This window comes from Neopelma chrysocephalum, unplaced genomic scaffold (assembly GCF_003984885.1).
Source record: "Neopelma chrysocephalum unplaced genomic scaffold, ASM398488v2 Primary Assembly neopelma1_22, whole genome shotgun sequence".
Taxonomy (NCBI): domain Eukaryota; kingdom Metazoa; phylum Chordata; class Aves; order Passeriformes; family Pipridae; genus Neopelma; species Neopelma chrysocephalum.
Window position 1 is genome coordinate 17,555,955 of NW_020897689.1, and position 22,990 is coordinate 17,578,944.

Here is a 22,990-nt window from a genome sequence, read left to right on the forward strand (position 1 = left end):
TTTGCAGGACACAAAGATAAAATTTGCAGGTATCAAGAATTTCCAACAAAGCAACAAATATATTCCTTCTTTCAACACTTGTACTATGTAAGCACTTAAAAAAAGACATTTATTTTTCCTGATCTCATTCTTCATGTGATCCAGTTTGTGATTATCTCCCATTTCTGTTCTCATTAATTGTATTTATAATTATTTTTTTAAAGTATTCTTATTTCTTTCTAGCATATTAACATATACTTCTGCTTGATTTTCAGCTGCTATAATTTTCTCAGTTGTGTCTATGCTAAGCAAAACTATATTTCATGTTCTACTGTATTAACAGAGTTTGCAAACATTGTTCCTGTACACATCTTTTCTAGGGTGGTAGTTCACTAGTGCAGTCTTTGGAAACCCTGACAGTCAGCAGACAGCTTCCAAGAATCATAGAGAGGAAGTTCTTCTATGATAGCAGAATTCCCAAACTCCCTGACCACCATAGATAGATAAAACAAAGTGACATCAATAACCATAGTTTCTCTATTTTCTGGTGACAGTGACAATTCAGGGGTCTTCTAGTTTATAATGTGAAGTGCTGAAGAAAATTAGGTTTCTTTGCTGTTGGTAGCACTGGTTCCACCTCAAGCATTCCCTTCCTCTCGTGAGGATTTGAAGGATCCTAGCCAGTTTTACTTCAAACTTTTTGCCTTAGCTGCTCACTCCTGTTGGTCATGTCATTAATACTGATGATCTTTCATTTCTCCATCAAATGCCAGAGAAAATTCCAGAATTGAGAAAAAAAAGGTTGTTTGCTATTGTCAAAACTAATATTACAGTACCAAGTTTAGAATTTGGACTAGAACTGATAAAGCTAATAAAACCTGTCTGTTCTTCTGGTTCTGCCCTACAGCCTGCTTTTTTGTTCTTCTGCTAACATTGAGGTTAGGGTATTAAATTAGACTAATTTCTTGCAGTTGACAAGGTTGCACCACAATTAGAATGAACTTAGCCAAGCAGGAAATGCTACCCTAGGCAGCTGTTGGCAAAGACAAGGTCAGTGAAACAGAGAACAGAGAGGAAATTCATATGAACAACATTAAAATTAAATGGTGATAAGATGTTTGAATTGTCTAGAATGAAGACTTTGTGATCTTTTAACAGCATTTTCTAAAGGCCATCACTAGAGATATAATTAAATGTAGCTAATGCAAGTGCAGGTAGTCCAGTTGTAAAATCAAAAAAAGCTGATTGTGACTGGAAGTAATTTTTTTGGGTTTTTTTTGGTCAATGTCAATTCTACTATATTTTGAGAATTGAGAACAGATATTTTTAAGAGGTATTTCAGCAGTACCAATTACAAAAAAAGGAGACTTTGCTACTATTATTAGAAGAGGTCATTTGCTTGACTCTCTGGAGTAGCCAGACATGGTGGACTTTTCTCTAGGGCTGATTCAGAAGAGGTGGGAATGGAACACCAGTTCTCTTGGTGTAGGCAGTATGGCACTTATTTTCCTCTAGTTCAAGAATACACTGTGGTTTTAGCTTAATGACAATCACCTTGTGATGTACCCCAATAATGAAACCACTTCAAAATCATCATCTTCATTTCCAGGGTGATTATTTGCCCTTTAATTATGTGACCTGTTACTAAAGTGCTTTATTGGCATTACACATTCCATCGTGCTTACCTAAAAGGCTGTCCAATTTATTAACAGTGTTAATGGAAAAAAGATTCCTAAGTAATTGCAAAATGCTCTTAACTATTTTATCTTAGTGCTGTTTAATGTAGCATTCACCCTAGTATTTTGTAAAGCTGATTTAATGTTGTTTTTGATAATGATATAGCTAGAAAGTAGATCTATCACTTTTGTTTTTTAAATGAGATTGAAAATATTCATGCATTTTGAATCTTTTGCATCATGTGCTCTGCTTGACCTTCATTTGAAAAAGGACATCACCTCTCTGGAGAATGTTGTTATTTCTACAGCATGCCACGAGATGTCAGTGTTTCAGAATATTACTTTGGTCACAATCTGCTATTGAAAGCCCCATTCTGTGCTCTGTATTGTTTAAAGTTGAATGGTTGCAGTAATTTTTGATATTTTTGGATTAATAATATAAACTGATTGAATCACTCCCAACTAGAAATGGAAAACAAATAATTAAAAAGAAAAAGAGAGAGAAACATATAAGTGTCCCCCTGAAACCACACTTTTATTCCTTTCTTAAAAAATGGTACCTTGAGCAAATCTTTGTGGGTTTGGTCTGTAGTGGGTACTTAATCACTCTTGGAGTTTTGACTTATTGGGTTTTCTGAATTAGAAATGGCACTACAGTTCCTGGGTTTAGTGAGAGCCAGTAGCTAAGTCAAGCCCAGGTCTGATACTGCATAGCTTGAGAAAAAAAAGACTGATCATCTGGAGGTTTAAAGCTGGGAAATTTACTTCCTTAAATTGAAAAACCATAGTAGTTAGCAGCACAATGCTGCAACTGTCTGAATGTAAAAGTTTAATGTCAATGGGGGCAGGGGAGAGGGAGTGAAAGGGCAGTGGGTGAACAGGTGGCAATATGATCTTTCTAAGGTCTCGGTTAAAATTCAAATTCATATCTTTTGCAGCAAAATGGTATTAAGTATTTTTCCCTCAGGCTTTAGTAACTTCTCTCTGCAGCTCTAAATTAGTTTCCTGAAGGTGAAAATACACAATGAAATGTTCCATTTTGAGAGTAATTTCTCAGGTAGGTATACTACTAATAAGTAGATAAAGCTGTCACACAAGCTGCAGTAAAGAACTGGGAACATTGACTCTAAGATATGCTATTATTAGACCTGAGGCACATTTTTTTTAAATGGGAATATAAAATTCTTATCGTCCTCTAGCAAGTGTAGTACATAAAAACAAATTAATATATATGGTATATGATATACATGGAATGCATCATACAGTATTTATGGAAAAAATAATGAAAAATCAGACAATATTGCCAAACGATTCAAATGTGAGCCTGATAAACCAAAAGCATTAAAAGCAATTTACATTTCATATTCTGGAAATAAAAGAAGTATATTCAGTTAGAGCTAGCTCTGGTAGCATCACCAAGGCAAAGACGCATTGACTTTTTACAGGTTACTTTTTAATGTCCATCATTTGGTGTATATTCTCTCCCACTGCTAAAAAGAGCAAAACCTTTTTCAAAAAAGAAAAGGAAAAAAGAAAAAATTTTCTTTCTGGTAATGATGTAAGGACTCCAGGTCATGAGTCTAATGCCCTATTTTTTTGCACCATTTAGTCTTACAAAATAACTACCTCTGTCTTCTGCACAAATATTCTCATCTGCAGTTCTTCCTTAACACTATGCTTCCTCAGCATGGATTTTTTTTATAGCAGGACAGTACTTGCCAAAATTGTGCAGGTGCTCACCCAGTCACTGGCCCACAGCAAGTGAGGTGTGTTTTCTTGCTGCTCACCAGGGTCTCACCTGCATTTTCTACATGCATCTCCTGGCTTTTGAGTCCATAATTTCACTTTCTTCCTTCTGAAATGATAAGTCAATTGTGAAAAAACGGGGAAGGAAAGGGAATAATGAAAATATAACTTCTTCCATGTGCACATACTCTAATTTCAAAATATCTGCTTATTTTATGTATCTGTCTCTTCAAGTAACTGTTGTCAGGAAAAAAATGCTTCAAATTACCCTCTCTATATATTTCTTTATTAAAAAAAAAATCACTAACTAAGATGTCATGAAAGGCAACAGAATTTATCTATATTCCACTCTCACAGAAAAAAAAAACGTAATAAGTAGTTCAGCAGACTTTGAAGCATCCAAAAGTGCTGTGGTGATTGTTAATCAGCTTGGTTTATCTGCAGAAGAAGTGTACTTCAGCTTAGAAAGGAATATATGAATAATTCACCTTGTCTGCTCCTTACTGCTATCTGCTGTTGATCTAACGTGCAAAAGGAAATCGAGCTGAGATAGCCACTGTTGTTTGGATTTGTATCAAATATTTTCTTATTCAAATGCTATTAAAAAAGATTTTGAGGTGCCTAAGTTTATTCTCTGGAGCAAGTTTCCTACTTCCACTGCTCACTAACAGCTGAGGGTTTTCATGCTCCGTGTTTTCAGTTATAATAGTCAATACAACTTAGTACAAAATTGTAATGTCATGGATGGCTGTACAATTTCACTGTTTCAATCAACAACAGGAAGCTATTGAACTCGAGGAAAAACATGACTTTCACAAAGGCACTGCTAATATTGCAACAGGAGAGTAATAAGGAAACAAGCAATTTCAACATGCACCACTGACTTACATACAGATACCCGTATGTACCTTTAAAACACTATGCATTTCCTATACTGGAATGGTTCTTTCAAGGATTTTGGATAATTTTTATCAGGTGCCTCTTGATTTGCTGGGAATTGTTTACTGTAGAAGAAAAAAATTTGAAATACCTGAAAATAAGCAGAATTACTTCTTTTTCCTTTTTTTTCTTTCTTTGTTTTTCCCTTTTTTTTTTCCCTGTATTGATATGATTGGATTCCCTGTGGCAGAAAAGGGTTGTTCTTCAAACATACAAATTCCCGTGGAGCCCTAAGCAATCAGTGTTCAGTGAAGTGCTTCTGCCCTAAAGCTCAGAGGGAGAAGTTACGTAGGCTTGAAACAGTCTTACATTGTTGGCCTCTTTTTGAGGAGCACCATATACAATAAGAGCCCTCGTGTGACCTCTGTGGTATCTGTGACACATCAGTATGTCATAGCTGCATGTCCTGGGGCTGTAAAGTGTCACTGGTGTGCACTGGGTCCTACCTTCGCACACAGCTTACATGTATTTGGAAATTTTGAAGAATGACCCTTAACCTGAAGTGCTGTACTCCAATGTGCTATTTTAAGAATGTTTTCCAATAAACAAATAACACTCTTCACCTGGAGGCATTAGGCTGTAGATGTTCTGCTAAGTAGAGCAGCTGAAAGAAAGTCTGTGACTTACAAATTAAGTGTTAACATTGAATATTCATGATAGCAAACCTTAATGGCTCCTTCCCATGAGATCTGCTCGCTGAACCTCAGCACTTAGGCTGTGACCCTGACTTGTGTTCAGCTTAATGATAGTCTACAGAAGAAGCACAGGCTCAGAAGCAGGACTTAAAGGATTTTTTCAACTTTATCCCTATGCTAGCTACTTGTAGCTTCCATCTGCTGCCTACACTCATCCATTTGAAGGCAAAGCTGTGACCATATTCCATGCAGGAATTCAAAGTGTCCTGTCCTGCCCCTACTGTGCTATCATTACTACTGTAATGGCCAAGCTATAAATATATATAAAATGTGAGTTTGCAATCTTGTGGTATTTCAATAAATTTTCCCTTCCCTAAAATCTTGGATAATTGTCCTGCAATATCTATTCCTGATGTGAAGTACCTTTATCTTTGGTTTTGAGACCGACATTCACAATCACCCACTTCTGAGAAGTACAGAGAGTATCAGTTTCCTTCTTCAAGGCATTGCAAACTGTACCTTGCCACTCAGACTAGATGATTCAAATCAATATCAGGCCACTAGCCCTGCCTCCACATCCTAAATGATAACAGTTAAACACTTTCCTGTGTTGACTGAAAATAGGAAAAATATTGAAATACACCCTAGGCAAATGCTAGTATCCCTGAATTTTGGCTTATTGTGTCTCTCCTTCATTTAAGAGCCAATCTACCTATTTCTTTTGGTTTTGCCAGGCAAAGCTGAGATCCTCCTTATTATGTCCTTAATTTGGTTCCCCTTGCCTTTGCACTGTGAAGTGTAAAAAATACTTTATAAGAAATCTTTCTTCATATTTTTCCCATAGAGTGGATGAATGTAGGGAGTAGAAGCAAACCTCACTGGCATATTTAACGACAATCCATATTAAGAAATGCATATAATGAAAGTTCAGTACTCTCAAATATATAATAGTTTTAAGCAATAAAATAAATCTGGTATCTTTCTCAGCTTTCAGTGAGCTTGCAAAGTATTCCTGTTACCAGGGTTCATTACCATATAAAACCTTTCATTATAAGTAAGTTTAAGAACCTACTATCCTTTCCATCACAACTCTGCAAAGTTTTAAAACTCAGCTATAAAATTTCAGAAGTAGACAAGCTGGTTCACAAGGTCACAGATAGCAAGCATCCTTTTTCTATATTTTTAGGGAAAATAATTTATGCACTTTTAAAAGCACCAAGGTTGGCCTTTCTGCTGCTGAAATCTGTTTTTAATGCTGACACAGAGTTACAGCTTAGAGCAATGTGGAATGAAAATGCAGACCACAATGAGAACAAGAAGAAAGATAGTCTATTCTTTTGAAATAGGAGCTCATATTCCCAAACTATTACTCTAGTTAGTGGGTTTGTCGCTGCTGCTGTTAATTGAGGCCAATATTGTGAGGATTATTTAATGCTTTGGGAGCAGAAGCTATAAGTACTTTTGACAAATATTTGACATCATAAATTAGATCCTCTGTATACAAAAGAAGAATTGTACTTAGTTTTTTGTTGTAGTTAAACTACTTTTAGAATCATAGAATCATCAATGTTGGAAAAGACCTACAAGATCATCCAGTCCAACTGTCCACCCAGCATTAACCCTTTAACCTCTGAACCACTAAATCATATCACCCAATGCCAGATCCAGATGCCTCTTGAACACCTCCAGGGATGGTGACTCCACCACCTCCCTGGGCAACCTATTCCTATGCCTGATCACTCTAACAATGAAAATTTTTTATAATATCTAAACTGAAATTTCTCTGTCTCAGCTTAAGGCCATTTCCTCTTATCTTCTCACCGCAGGCATAGCAGAAGAGATTGGCCCCACCTCACTACAACCTCCTTTCAGGTAGTTTTAGAGAGGGATGAGTTCCCACCTGAGCATCCTCTTGTCTAGGACAAACAAACCCAGCTCCCTCAGCCATTCCTCATAAGAAGTTTTCTAGACCCTTCATGAGCCTGTTGCCCTTTTCTGAACAGCTGATTTCTATCAGTCTTTATTGAGTATGAGCTTGACAATATACCTGGAAGAAATAACTGAAATCTAACTGATGTTTTACCATTGATGTCAATAGATGTTCATCAGCTTAGAAGTGTGCAATGTGAAAAAACAAAGAATCACAGAATCAAAGAATAGGAGGGGACCCACAGGGATCACCAAGTCCAACTTCTGGACCCGCACAGGACTATCCCCAAGAGTCACACCATGTGCCCGAGAGTACCATCCAAATACTTATTGAACTCTGTCAGGCTTGGTGCTGCTCCCTGGGGAGCCGTTCCAGCATCCAGTCACCCTCTGGGTGAAGAACCTGACATTCAACCTAAACCCCCTCTGACACAGCTTTAGGCCATTCCCTCAGGTCAACACTGGGTGTTTTCAGCATCCACAGACAATGGGTTTCTTCATTCATCTTGGTGAAGCTGCTCCATTTACACTAGGAAGCTTCTGGACTGGAGCTATAGCCTGGTCAGGATGCTGTGCATAAGTGATGCACATCTACTCTCTTCGCTTTTCCACACAGATGTTCCCAAAAAGCCTCCAAAGTAGGTTACTGGCCTTTTTAAAATAACCTTGTAATATTGCTTTATCATTTTGCTGCAGTAATTCCTAGAAGGCTCCAACATACTTTGCCTTTCCAAAAGGATAAGGGTACACTACAGGCTGTGGGAAACTGTAGTGTACTAATCATGTAGACTAGGATGGAGGGAGGTAGTGAAGACAGCAGTCATGTCAGATAGCATTAATAAGCACTTAGGAGAGTTGAGCTTTGAAGTCAGCTTTGAAAGAGTTGGCTATTGATCGGGCAAATCAGTGAAGGGATTAAGGAAGGGGCAGCATGAAGCTCAGGTGTTGTATCTCCTCAATACCAGTGTACTTAACTCTAGTAAATAATTGCATGATGTCTTACAATCCATATGTTTTACCATGAAAAGCTGTGATCAGATACACTTTGCTTAATCTTTTTAAATAGCTGTCAGTCAGAAAACTAAACTCATTTGGATTAGTAAATAATCTTTTCAAAGTCACGTTGAAGATTACTGTCAGAAGGGTTATTCTTTTCTTTCAATAAGGCAAGCATTCACATCCTGTTTGGATGTTGAACCCAAATACAGAAGACACTTACTCCTGTCTTTTATCCTACAGTAGTAATCATCTAAATCCCCCAGTAATGCAAATTTCTAAGACTCAACCTGAGAAGACATCATGGCAAGAAGCTCTTAAAGCTTGTATGAATAGCTTGTTAAACTTTTGTCTTTGCTATGTTCATTTATATTTCCAATTAGATATTTTGGAGGGAAGGAGGTGCTGGTTTTTAGTTTGAATTAGTTCATTTGAATTACAGCTCTGCTTCCATGTTTACTGAAAAATTGTTTTTCCAGGACACTTAATTAAATATTTTAAATTATTCTTTTGGTTTCATAACTCTAGATATGGTAAAGATGAATGGATGTTAGTTTTATTTTTTAAATTTAAATCCATCTAACAATTTGGTTCAAACCCACGCATAGAAAGACAATATTAACAATTTTTATTATTTGCTCTTTCAAAGCTTTTTTGTAGATGACTATTTCTAGATTTTGTCCTCCAATGGTGAAAAAAAAAATATTATAGAAGAATTGTGCTCATTGTGAAAGATACTAGAAGTTCACACAAATACAGTATGATTTATTGGCATCATATAAGCATTGTTGTGAGTTTTTTGTGTGACATCTGCTCTGTGGTAACTGCCCTGTGCATGATCCAGCTCTGTCAGACATGCATGATAGCACGTCCCTTCATGACAGAAACTAACATCTTCAAATTGTCATCAGTTTATTCTGGGCTAAGAGAAACACACACACACACACACACACACAAAAAAAAGGCTAAATTGTAATTTAACAGTGCTCTGTGTAGTGTGTTCAAAGTAACATTGATGTAAAAGTTTTTAACACTCAAATAAGCATCTTTCAACTGAATGGAGTGTTTGCACTGAGTTCATTTCCTCATCAATTTACCATTACTATGACTAAACCACCAGGAAAATTAAGACACCAGTTAATCATTTTTTCAATACTGCACAAGTGGCATTTGAAGAAAGCAATCTTTACTTCCTTTGATTTTTAACATAACTTGAAAAATTGGCTTGTCACCTCTCAAACAACTGAATAACAGAGTAACAACAGAAAATGATAATGAAACAGCAATAAGATCGTGCATGAACTGCCCAAACCAAGATAATGTAATGTTGAGATATCTTGCTTTAAGTATTTCAATGTCCATAAATGAAGGGGAAAAAAAATGGAATCACCATCCCTGGATGTGTTCAAGAAATGTGTAGAAGTGGCACTTGTGGTTTAGTAGTAAATATGGTAGTTCTAGTTGGACTCCATGATCTTAGAAGTCTTTTCAAACTTAAACAATTCTATGAGTCTATGATACTTCTATGTCTTCTTTCACGGTATTTCACCAGTGGTGGCAAATGAGAAAGAGGCACTCTTGAAACAAAGAGGAGACTTTTAGCCTTCTTAAAATAGTCTTATATTCTTCCAAATTTCTGTGAAATTTAATAAAAATCATAGCAGCATTCTGAATATTATCTGAATGAATGAAAACAGCAGAAAGAAAAACAATGATAGATTTCTTCGTATCATTGCATAATAGTCCTGTTTCCATGATTCCACTCTGCTTTTTAGTATGATTTTTAGCTTAGGATTTCTTTTAAAACTGGTCATGTTATGTTTCAATTGCTGTTGTTTCTCTATGATTTTTTTTAAAATGGATAATGTAGAATAAACTCATGTCAGAAATGTCTGTGCTCTGCCTGGCTTTATTTTTTTATAATGATGCCTAAAGATTTTTAGCTTTTTCTAAATGTTAATTTAATTGTGTAGTTTTCTTTCACTTTGGACAGTTACTTTCACATGGTTTGTGTGTCACATTCCTGAGCTTTGGTTTAACTATCTTTTAACCATCTTTTCAAGGCAATAGACTTTAGCAGGGACATTCTGTTGAGACGTGCACCTGGACCAGAATAATAAGATATATAGTAGACAAAACAGGATAGAAGGCCTAGGACCCTTGTAAGGGCTCCAGTGGGGCAGTTCTGAGGGTGGTACTAGTGTAAAAGAGGTTTTAGGTTTGGATGTACCCACTAGATATGATAATTAGTTAAAGATATAAAAGTGTAAGAATTCTGTATGTAGGTGTGCACCTATGTATTGTGTGCACCTGAAGGCCTTCATTAAAGAGCTGCTCTATATCTTATCTATATTAACGTTGTTTGGAGAATTTTTTCATTCATTTTAAGCATCAATACCAATTATTGTTTTGTTGGCTGTGAGATTCCATCCAGCAATGTTGATATGTATATGCCAAAAAAATTTTGGCTCAGCCCTTCAGACAAACTGAAATTATGGTAAGCTTTAATCTCATTTCACTTGAAATTCATTTAATTCACACTCCTAATTTGAAGACACGGCATGGAATTTAGTTAAGAGATTTCAAAGTCCCTAGCTACCTTAAGAGTTTCTCCTTGTGACCTTACATGAAAGGGTTATTTAAGAGTGTTGCACAACTTCCTTGGCTGTGTTCAGGTTGATGCTATGTGCAGAACAAGATTTGTTTCAAGTAAGGATAATGGTTCTCTTGGGAGAGAAAATGGCTGGTCCCTAGTTTTGATATGATTTATGTCCAATACAGCTATCACAAAGACAAAAATAAAGCTTTCATTTGAAGTGAGGAAGAGATCTACTGCCCTTGAGAAAATGCTGTGCTATAATCCTTGTTTTCTGTTGCCTTTCTCTTTTTTATATATACATATATTTAAAAAATAGCTAGCAAGATTCAGACACTTAATCAAGTAAGAAGCTCTAACTGAGCTGTATGGTCTCTCTCTTTCAGTGCTACCTGACGTGGCATGTTCCTTTCCCCAGCACCTGGTTGTATCCAGAACCTGCATTCTCCAGCAATGGCCCTGCCTTGCCCCTATGGCTTACAAAAGCTGTCATGATTGCAATGTCAAACAAATTAATGTACGTATGCGCTTCTTTAATGCTATGTACCAGCCCACGGTACAAGTGAGAATGTGATGCAGGGATTAAAACGTGGTTCAAATAATCTCGCTGTTGCTAGAGCATCTAAGAGCATGCGCACAGTTTCAGTGGTTCGTCCGGTGTTCAGTGGCATTTCAGGTAACAAAAAACTGAGTCTATGACTTATTTTGCATGGGATGTGTATATAAGAAAGATTCAGACTTTGTGAAGCACAGCTTGGCTTTTGTGGGGTGATGGAAACATAATAGCTAACTCTCTAGTAACCTGTGGAGGAATTTGCTGGGAAGTGCTTATATGTGACAGTGGAGATAATAATTTTAAAACCTGACTCTTATCATAAGAATTAAGGCTGCCAGGGACTAAACTTCAGCCATCATGGCCACAATTCAGATGCACCATACCTTAATCTCAAATACAGAATCAGAACCAGAATATATAATTTTGTTTTATGTTGAAGATCACCTACATTTTTCAGTTATCTGCACTTTGTGTTAATGTGCTACTTGTTTTCATGACATGGGACTTGGGTGTGTGTCCCACCAAATTAACAGCTAAAAATCACAAGGTAAGTGAGGATTCAAATTTTTTATGCAAATTTGTTACAGAAATAAGACGCACTTAACAAAATAACATAATTTAAGAATTTACAATTTGAATGTTGCTTAGATGAAAAAAATCTTTATGCAGTTCATACTTTTCATTTTGTTTCATTCACTTTGACAAGAAAAGGTTTTCCTCTAGCTTATTCTGTTATTCAAACTCAATGTCTACGGTAAGCTGCCAAATTGTCACATTACTTTTATGTTTTAGTAATCCCAAATTATCAAATTATTACTACGTTTAATGTACACAGGAATAAAGACTGAAAGGAATTTCAGGGATCATCTAGTCCAATATTCCACATTTGAAGGCTTTTATTTTTCATAAACTTTGCAAGTTTCATATAAAATAAGCTTCATTTTGGCCCACAAAGTTCCTTACAGGAAACTTTCCAAATCCTCATTTCTCTGATAGTTCAACCCAAGTGTGTTCACGGCTGCTGAATATGCATTTGCTCTCCTGCCAGCATTGTTCTTATCTTGAATAGATTTTCTCCCTCTCTGCAATTTGCCCATACTAATGTATCTATAGAAAACAATTATATATCCTCTCAGTCTTTGTTTTACTAGGCTAAATCCTCATGCCTCTGAGCTCTTATAATCTCTCCTGTTAAAATAGGCTCTCTTAGTTTAAAGTTATTGCATAATTGTCTTTACATTTTTTCTGCATTCTAAAAATACCCATAAGATCACCAAGTTGTTTTTATTGTTTGATTTGTTTGGGTCTTTTGGATTTTTTTTTTTTGGAGTGGGGGAAGGGATGTTTAGGGCCGTCTTTTACAAACATATTGACCTTTGTGAAAAATATTTGTCTGATAAAATATACAAGTGCATCTGTATTTTATCCTTGGCTTAGAATCAAGAAAATATTGTGATCTTTTTGCTTAGTCATTTTCAGTTGGTGACAGCCAGATTATTAGTGAAAATCTCTTGATTAGTCCATTCTGATTGGATATCCATATCGCAAAACTAACTAATTTTTGAAAGAGCTTAAAAGCATGACTTGCACTCAAACTAAAAAAGAAACAGCTTAATGATCTTGATCCTTCATACTTCCAATCCCTTTTTCCTTCGCTGTTGTGATCCCTGTAGCCCTGGTATATCCTTCTTCTATTTTGCACTGTGACCAAGGTTTACAAAGGGGCAAGCGCCTCTGTTCAGCTGTGCTGTTATGCCTGGCACCTCCAATGAGCTATGTTGAAAGGTCCTAGAAGGGAGCATGGAATTTGACAACTGAACCTTGTCCTCAAATCCCAGTCTGACCTCCATCTGCCTCTGGCAAGACTACACTTCTCATTCTCAAGCCTTCATTTCTGGAGATGGTATCAAATGACACTTTGGGTAGAAATAGTATCCCTTGTGTGCCTAGATATATGTGAATCCGAACAGAAAAAGTATTCCAGGGCTTCTGGATGCCATTACCTTTCTATCTTTCAGGTTAATCTGCATACTGTTTCAGTTAGCTTTTCACCTTCACCTCCTCTCCTCTACTGCAAAGTAAAATACAAAATCTGTAAACCCTGAACGCAGACCCCATTATATACTTTACTGAGCTTTGGCTCAATTGTCTACTTTTAATCAGAACACCAACCTACGATGTCATGACTTTTACTTCTGCCTTTCAAAACTAAGAATTTAAAATGAATTCTTTGAAACTAAAATTACCATAGAAAATTCTACTGACATGACTACACATGAAAGTTGCACCAGATTACCTTAGCTAAGTTTATTTAATATGTTGAACTGCACCACTGCTTGTATCTGTACTTGTTCTCACTCTGCTTTGATTTAGCTGAAAGTGACTGCCTCTAGGTTTAAATCTAACTGCGGCAATACACTGTATCAGTTAAGAAAAAGAGAATTAAATCACATCTCTTCTAGTCAATTACTGGGGGCAATGTAGTCCTCTTGTTACTCATGTTTAGTTTGCTATGATCTTCACCGATTAGAAGAGACACACCAGCATCTATCCTAATCACCTACTTTCTTCCTAGTGCCTGGTTCCTAATGGTTTTGGGAAACAGAGAAGGTAAAAGCCATGAAAGTGACACAAAGCTATGATGCACTGGGAATAGTTCAAAACAGAGTCCAAAAGTGGTGATCAAAGTGCAGAACAAAAAGTAGGAGAAGAGCAAAGGTTCTCTGTATCTGGCAATTCCTTTGAACTCTCACCTCAGTAAAACAGACTTTAAAGGAGAGTACACAGGTCAGGAATTGCTATGTTTTCCTTACAACTGAACTGTTACAAAAACTGCCACAGCCAAGAGCCATTTATTTAATTCTGTGCTCATTGCTTGTTACTGACAGGGCTGATAGATAAGCTGGGGCTATTTTGCTGCTGTGTTTGCTGATCAGCTGGTGAGAAGTGCAAATGACAGACAGTATTCAGTCAACTAATCCTTAAATTGAGAGCATACATGATCTAAGAAACAACATCTGTAAAGAAAAAGAGATGGTTTGTGCTAAGATAAGGTGTGCATGTGCAAGTCTTGGACACTGTAACTTCTTCTTGGATAAATGGACATTGATAAATTTTAAGTCATAGTGACAACTTCCATCAGTACAGGTACAGCCAGGAGATCTCCTAACACTGGAGAAATCCTTTCTCTGAGAAGGTCGCTTGGTGGTTTCTGCGTCACAAGACGAATGCCATTGTTTGGATTAATAAAAAGACCATTACATAACAGAGCTCTGCAAGCTTCTTCAAGGTTTGAAGTCTCAAAATGAGGAAGTCTCCCTAAGCCTTTTCATCTCTATAATATGAAAAGGTATCCAGCAAATTAGTACTCTGATACTAACCGCACTGGAAGATTCTCATCACCTGAGATGGCCTAAGAGGCAGAGTTTGAGGCTGATAGGGGCAACCTTCACTGTTTAAACAGGTAGATCATGATGGGAGTCAGTGCTGAAGCTCAGTGATCTCTGTCCTCATTAGGCTTAGATAAATAAGCTTGGCTGATGGGTGCAGAGAAAGGTTGTTTTGCCTACAATTTCTGTGACCCATGCTCAGAACACAAGGAGATATTCTGCTCAAAAAAGTGGGAGGTTAGCCTGAACAATGTCTGGGAATTGCACCTCTTTTGGATTTATATGGAAGCAGAAATGAAAACAACATAAAAAGTAGATCCATTTTAGAATTTGAAAAACTAAAGGAAGTTTAGGAAAGGAAATTCAGACTGCATCACGTCTTGAAAATCTCATATTTAATGAATTCTAGAGACAAAAAGGCAAGTCATGCTGGAGATCTCTTAATACCCATGACCTTAAGCAGAGAATTGGATTTGGATGGATCTTGTCTGGCAGATTAGGCTGCTACTTACCAGCTTGTAAAGACTTGCTGGTTGAATATTGGCATAGCTTGGTAGGAAGATTTAAAAGTGATGCTGACAATGAAAAAACCCACAAAATGCTTTTGTTTACATTAGGTGACACTTTCTAAAAAATTAGATCGAAGACAGAATGACTCTGCAATCAAAAAGAAATTTTTTTAAAGTGCTTTTACATAATAAAAAAGCTTATTTAAATGACAAGAGATATAAATAACTCAGGGTTACAACTAACAGATGAAAGTGGAGTGTAATAAGTTGCAAAGAAAAACTAATAATACATCTATATATGGGTTTAATGTCTTTGAAACAGAAAGGAAAGAAAAAGAAAACAATACTTGTGAAAAGAGATTTGAAACATAGAGCCAAATAATTTTGTCGCAGTCCATTTTAAAGTCTTTTTGTTAAAGAGAAAAAAGGGAAGAATAAGCAGAGACTAGGAACAGAAGGAAGAGAATAATCTTCCCAAATATTTGCTATATTTTTGTCCTGTGTTTTTTAGCATTCTTTGGCTTCAGGTTTTAGCCTTTAGCTTTCACAATGGTGTGGAATGCCCAAGTGGCTTAGTAGAGTGAGGCTGATGAACAGATTTCATCATTAATAAAATACTCTTTGTGACTAATGATCCCCTCAAAAGGAAGAGCTTTCAAATATATTCAAGATTTTCCTCTCTTTGGAATTTTCATGATTGGGAAAGTATTTTCCAAGTGGGAAATATTTTTTTTTTGTATTTGCCTTCTATTTTCAGATTGCAAAAACTGCTAATAAGTGGAAAGCAAACTCCATGGGGACTTCTCTGAAACAATATAATGGAGAAAAAAATATCTTTTTTTACATGTTCTTTTTAATGTCTGAATGTGGAAGGTATTGTTAACTATAAATATTTAAATAAACAGTTCTCAAAACAAAATTTAGAAAAAGTGTTCATTTTGCATCATTCAAAAGAAATTTGGTTGGATTTTCATGAAAGCAGTTCTTGGGTTGGAAAAAACATGCAATTTAGATGCTCATATTTGTTTCAGTACATTTTTTACCATTTTTTCAATTACTTGCATAATTTAATTCACTTTTTCTTCATATACGACATTATGAATTAAATCTGATGAATTTAGTTAACTACAGTCTGCATATGTGGACTATGATTTCTGGTAGAACATGATCTTCAGCATATATGCCTCCTCAGCTCTTTTCATAAAGAAAAAGGCCTGAGGATTTTTGGTCGTAGATTTGTCTACTAGAAAAAGATGGCTGAAGGAAGTATCTCCTACTGAGGCCACTCAGTTCAAATTTTCCAAGTGAAAAAAGGTCCTACAGGAAAATAATTGCTGTCTTTTCCCACCTTTTCCCTACTTTTTAAAAAATTGCTTAAGCTTGAAAATCTAGGTTTTAGACTGGATCCATGGTGTGTACACGTAAAACCTACCATGTTTTTATCTCAGATTTTTCACCAAAAAATCTACAATTTTCTGTTTTCCTGGGCTCAGGAAAGCAATTACGTTTGTGATACAGCTAATCTCAGAGGCCTAAGATAGGTGAAAATCAGAACTAATTGAACACTCTGTTCTGTGTTACAGTATAGAAGCTTAACTTACTTTCAGAACCACACAGAAATTTTTATCTGAGGGGAAAAAAGTTGGGAGATGGTCTAATGCTGACCTGAGGAACTGAGAAGAAATAAAACTATAGATCAAAATTACAAATTAGATCAAATGTCATTAAACCTCTCAAAGGTAGACTTTGACACACTCTGGTTTTATTCCTTGATAAAATATCTGTTTCTTTATACAGATAAAATACATAGGATTTATTAGTGTTGTCGCATGACAAATCATTTTCTTCTGGGCATTATAAGAACTATGAGAAATATAAAGAAAAATAAACATAGTTTGTGCTGATAATATAATGGGAAAAAAATCAGAATATTTGTACATTTGGGGGGATATATTTTTTATATTCTTTTTGTCAATGACTGTGGTAGAAAAATGCTAATTTCCTGATGAAATATATTAATGGCACAACTGTGCTCTCCTTAAAACTAAAACGACTTGGATTCCATATCCTTCTTCCTATGCCCTAGGAATATAACATATAATATTAATAACAGAGTGATCAATAATCAATATGAAGTAAAAGAGATGATTTTTAAAACCAAGACTTTTTGATATAGGCTAGGAGCTCACTGCATGTAAGCAGTTGAATAGGAATTAGACTTACTTGGTTAACTGCTTATGGAGTAACTGTTGGCTTTGAAAAACACATGGCTATGAAAAAAGGCAATTGTTTTAAGTCAGGCAAGATACATCCAGAAAAGATAAAGAAAAAACCAAAAATCTATTTATGGAAGGTTGACGTAATTCCACCTGAAAGAAACTATTTTAGTCAGATGTCATCACCCAGTCTTCAAGAATTATTAAGAGTGAAACAGATATAGAGGAAGATATCTAAGCCCTGAAACTGGAGGATCTATTTTTATTACTGCTTCTCTTGTATGGCAGAATAAGGCAATGACGAGGAGAGGAAAGACTTCTTTGGGTTTTGTTCTAATAAAACTGTGACATTTATGCACCCATCCACCACACTCACAATCAGATTTTATTTTTAAAATTTGTGGTGACAGCTGTGGTCTGCAAGAGAAGACTTTATTCTGGTATTTTACCTTCACATAAAATTCATTCAGTGTCATTATAACCTGGGCCTTTACTGCACTGTGGTTCTAGTAATGTCATTGATTCTGTATTCATGTAAATAACTGCATTAATGGATTAGATTGACCATAACTAGACTTCAATTTTGCACCATACAAATGGTCTTTACCTTTCAAGATTTATTAATTTTATTTTGTAGTTGATGCTTTGGCCTCATGAGACAATATTTTCTGAAATGCAGGTGGTGAATTTTGGGTTGAGCTTCTATATATATCAGGTACTACAACCTGATAAATCTTAGGAGTACTTCTCCATCACATTTCTGGAAGTTTTGTCTCGCCATTCTACTATGTCTACATTGTTCCCTCAAGTGATGTGAATTTTTGTGATCTTAAAAAAAGATTATTTTTATGGGAAATGTGCCATTCTAAAATTTCTTGGGGATACTAGGTGCAGTTGGCATGTTGTAGTTTCTAAGACCGGTTAATTATGAGGATGCTATTTCACCCTTGGCTGAAAAATTTGATGTTCATGGCCCTCAGTGTAAGCAAGTTAAGACCTTGCTGTCATCACTGGTCTGTTTTTAATTGCACTTTCAGAATTCATGGAACAGTGCATTATGTCTGGTCCCAGTGCATTTTCAAAATGACATTACAGCTCTGCAGTTTAAATGACCATATTCTCTTCTTATGCAAAACATAAGCACACGCACTGACAAAGACCACTTGCTACCGTGGTGATAGGAGGATTTCCCCCACTCTGCTCCCACAGTTAAACACATTTCTTCTGCTTCTTCAGGTACAGGTGCTTTAAATTATCCCTAGTAAAAAAAAAAAAAAAAAGGGAATTTTTACTGTCATACTCTACAAAACTAATATTTTTTTCACCATCTGAAAATATTCTAGGGTATCCCGAAACTTAAATTACTGGCAGAATTAAGTTATTTTCATTAAAACTTGAAGGTAAGAATAAAAGAAAAAAATGTTGGGTTGAAATAAAGAAAATGCTCAGTGCAGTCATGAACGTAAAGGCCTATATATTTAATTAATGAAACATTTCAAGAGAGATCTGATAAATAAAGTAAGCATTTTAATTTAATTATACTAGAAACCCAAAATGTTTTAAACATAATCTGAATATTTCTCTCAATGCAAACCATTAGCTTCTTCCTAACAGACCCTCCACTACATCTTTACCCAAAAGTATAGCAAACAGTGGGAAATTTTTTCATGTCTGCTGATTTAGACTGATCCCAGAAAGCACAATACATACAAAAAGCAAGTTTAGAATACGAATATGTCTTTGAGTATGATTGAGTCTTCACTTTGAGGAAACATATTGCTAACTTTAAATACTTGACCAGCAAACATTTTATGCACCATTCTAGGCATACATTCATTCTAACTCACCTGTAGAAGTCAAAGTACATAAGGAATGGACAAACTACGTAAAGCTATTAATTCAGATGTTAAGCAAATTTGCTTACATTGAACAGAATTATAAGTTGTCTCTGTAAAGTTCTTCATTCAAAGACTTTTTTGGTCAAATGTGGAATTGTAAAAAAACACACCTTAAATAAAGTGGGGGTTTTTTTTTCAGATTCAGGATTGCTGTGTATCTTCATTCCTATTATTCAGTTTCATGCATGCTCACCTATTCTTGCTTTATCTTCCTAGGTTTAGATTTAACCAAGAATGAAGCTTATACTTTTTCTATATGAGTGGATCTATTTCATTTATTGGAATTGTTCAGTATATGCATCTGAACAAGTATACATCCTGTTCAGTTATCATTCTAAATCCTAGGCATTATAAAAGATTTTCATTATCAGTTGACACTTTCCACAGTTTCTGAACAACAAAATACTTTATTCTGATGAATTTTTTTCCCTGTGTAACTCAAAGGCAAGGTTTCTAATACCAAAGCAGCCCTCTGAGACAAAGCTTTGCAGCAATATTCCTTAACAAGAAATATTAACATACCTTGACAAAACTCTACCTGTTATTCTGGACTCTGTAACATTCTTTATTCTGCAGTTCACTGTGAGTCCTGAACCCTCAGTAAGTTCCCAATTTCTCTTACAGGACAAGAACTCTTTCTATTTTCCCATGGCTCATTACTGTACAAATTCTTTTCCTTTTTCAAAGTTAATTTTGAATTTGCAGGAGTTTGGGGTTTGTATTGATTTTGTCTACTAGGTGGTCTGTTATCATGCAGGCAGGTGTGTTCCAAGATTACTCCTCTGATCTACTAGTCCCATATTTTCACAAAATTAATTCGTTCACGTTTTTTCAAAAAGTACATCTAATCAGCTTCATATACATATGAAATGTTATATACATAATTCTTACTGCCAAAGATGACTAAGAGCTATTAAATACAGCAGTCATGACCTTCTCTACCAGCCAACAGTCTCTTAAAAGAGATTATGAGTTAGGAACCATGTTTTCAGAAATAAATATTCACTACAGATGGGTTATTTTAGCCCTAATATAATCTCAATTAGCCTGTGGCTGCCCCACAGCTGACAACAGATAGAAGATGTGGAGAGTAGGGGCATAATGCAGCTTCCTTACTGAAGTGAATAAATTAATTGCAATGAGTTTGTACAATCATTGCTTTAGAACCTGTTACTGTGAGAAATAAGTCTTCCTGCTGATTGTCTGTCCTTTCATTTATAGATTTCTAAGTAGGCATTTCTATTCAAGTCTTCTTGGCTTCTAAGACTTCTAAGGAGGCATAAATCTAGTCATGTCATCATACATTTTTTCAAGTTAATTCCGGAGCAGGGTTTTGATTAGTTTGTCCTTCCATTCTTGTATTTATTCTCCTTTTTATTGTAGGACCACTCATTTTCAAGAAGTCATTGAGGTCCTGAGGTGCTGAAGAGAAATTTATTTTGGTTAGTGAAAGAATTCCACAATAACAGAATATGCTTTTTAAAACACCTTTCTTCCAGTTTGTTTGGCTTAGGAAGATGTAACTGTAAAACTGATCTCTGCAGGACTAAGACATAGATCAAGCCTATGATCTGAGCTACCAAAAGCAATATGTATCAGTTCGGGATTTTTTTTAACCCTAATGTGGACCATGATGCCACTGTGATATGTCATTATGTTGCAGAGAGGCTTCATCTAGAACAAAGAGAAGAAAGAAAAATTTAGAGTTCTGCCAAATGTTTGATAACTCTACTGAATCTAATGTTTGTTTGCAGATGTAACTAACACTTCAAGAAACCAGCAGAATTCTTGTTGGAACAACTTTGCAAGGATGAAATTATTTTGAACTCTGCCTACACAGTGTTAAAACAAATTTGGTATTTTTCGTGATAGAACCATTATGTCATTCAGCTTTACACCCTCTGTTTTACAGTTATATCTCAGTCTCAGTTTATGCCCTGGAAATACATGTATTTCAGTCACGTAATAAATATATACAGGAGAGGAAAGGATGAACAACTGAAAAGCATGACACAACAAATATTACATAACTATGATTTGTCTTCTGTTGTGAATGTGTTTAACAGAATTCATTAATAGATCCAAGGGAAAGGGAAAAAAAAGAAGAAAGAAAAAGAATAACTAAAAGAAAAAGGAAAAGAAAAAAATAAGAGGAAAAAGAAAAAAAAAAAGAAAAATAAGAAGAGCAAAGTAATAAACATCTTTGCCAGTTAACATCTTAGTTAATTGGGCTTGTGGAAACATGAAGAAGAAAAGTGAATTTTACATTGCCCTGTGACTGAATGTTTGTTTGCAGACATCATTTATTTTGCATGTTTTAAGTATTTGTTTATGGAAATAGATGAACCACAGAGGAAGAGCTTAAATCCTAATTCTTACGTAAACTTTATAACAGTCAGTAGAGAACAATACAAACAATTCACCCCTCTCCTCTCACCCTTTTATGTCCAGTAGAGTTTCTTTTAGTTGACTTTTATGTCATCTAGATAGTTGCCTTAGAAATCTTAAAACAATGTACTTTATGGGATTAGTTGTACAGTTGTTTTTGGACAGTTTTGATTCTGAGCCTAAGAAGCCATATTACATTGAAATTATGATTCATACTTTATTATTATAGCTGAACATATTTAATGCACTTTATTTGCAAGATCTTAGTATAGGAAGATTCTTCTAAATATTAGTGATATATCAACCTCATAAAGAGAAAAGTTCTGTTAGAAATAAATGCAAAGAAAAGTAAACTAAATAAATTTGAACAAAGCATTAAGATATCTAAATATATAATGAAAATAACTGCACAAAATTTTACCTGTTCACTGTTGACAACAATATCTGGAGACTCCAGTACAAAAAAGCTAACTACATGAAAAAGTGAGCTCATTTTCTTGGTCTGAATAACAAGGGAAAAGAAAATTCCATCTGATATAAAGCGAATGTCAAGGTATTTGCATAGGAAGGAAAGGGGTCTGAACTTTTTATTGTGCTATTTAAAGCATGACCTTTGCTTCTATGCTGCAATTGTTAATGTAGGTGGTAAAGTAGCTTACTAGCAGAGATTTCAAATCACACAAGACAAACCTTCTGAGAATAAAAACATATTTTACCTTCGAAGTCTGTTATGCGTTTCCTCAGACCTCCGTTACCAGAGTAATTTGCTGCATAGTGAAAGGAAGAAGTAATAACTTCTCTTCATTCACAGAGCTAATGAATATTGTTATATTCACAAGTATTGAACCCTCTGTTAGTCTCAGTTTGATGACTAAAGTTTTATATTTGATGTATACTTAAAACGAATTAAAATGTCCTTTCTTCCCTAATCATTACTCAGTAAAACAAAGAATTTTGTGAAAAGAGTTAAAGGGAAATCTCTTACAGAGAAAAAGAAAAAAAAATATGTTTAAGTCTTTAATTGTCGATATGTAATTAAACACATTCCTGTTATTTATTCATGTTGACCCATGCACATCCACAATTTATTATGAAAAAAACACCTGAAAGAGCACAGTGATACTGGCATGAAAGTTTACCTAAGAGAATAGATCAGCCGAATATCTAATTTTGAGACATCAAAGGTGCCTTTTTAGCATACCACATAAAGAGACAAATACCTTATACTTTTTATGCATATAGAAATTTTATGCCACTGGCTCTTGTCTTCCATAACCATAAAGTTATGCAGACATTATATTTAGGGTGTTTAGGAATTTTATTCTGTTTCAGTATAAAAATTATGCAAAAATGTTTAATTCTGTTTCTGCTTTTTTACTTTTTTTTTTCCATTATGATGCACTGTGATAGTGGGCTTTTTGGAGCAAAAATTGAACATTAAAAACATAACTGATATTGTATTTTAGTTCGTAGCTGAAAGTTTCCAAAGTGTTCTCCCTTCAAAGTGATTACCACATTCTATAATCTCTGTGTGTATA

General features: G+C 35.3%; 2 long non-coding RNA genes across 2 annotated transcripts in view; one reads left to right on the forward strand and one right to left on the reverse strand.

Moving 5' to 3' along the window:
* Positions 1 to 4,409, reverse strand: part of LOC113963173 — a 37,442-nt gene extending 33,033 nt beyond the window's left edge. The window contains exons 1-3 of the long non-coding RNA XR_003532670.1: positions 4,310 to 4,409; positions 3,454 to 3,510; positions 3,012 to 3,145 (exon numbers count right to left, since the gene is read on the reverse strand). This is a non-coding gene — a long non-coding RNA (uncharacterized LOC113963173). The remainder of the gene's footprint in view (positions 1 to 3,011; positions 3,146 to 3,453; positions 3,511 to 4,309) is intronic.
* A 9,787-nt stretch (positions 4,410 to 14,196) lies between these two features.
* The window catches only part of LOC113963175, a 28,720-nt gene continuing 19,926 nt past the window's right edge, over positions 14,197 to 22,990 (forward strand). The window contains exon 1 of the long non-coding RNA XR_003532674.1: positions 14,197 to 14,401. This is a non-coding gene — a long non-coding RNA (uncharacterized LOC113963175). The remainder of the gene's footprint in view (positions 14,402 to 22,990) is intronic.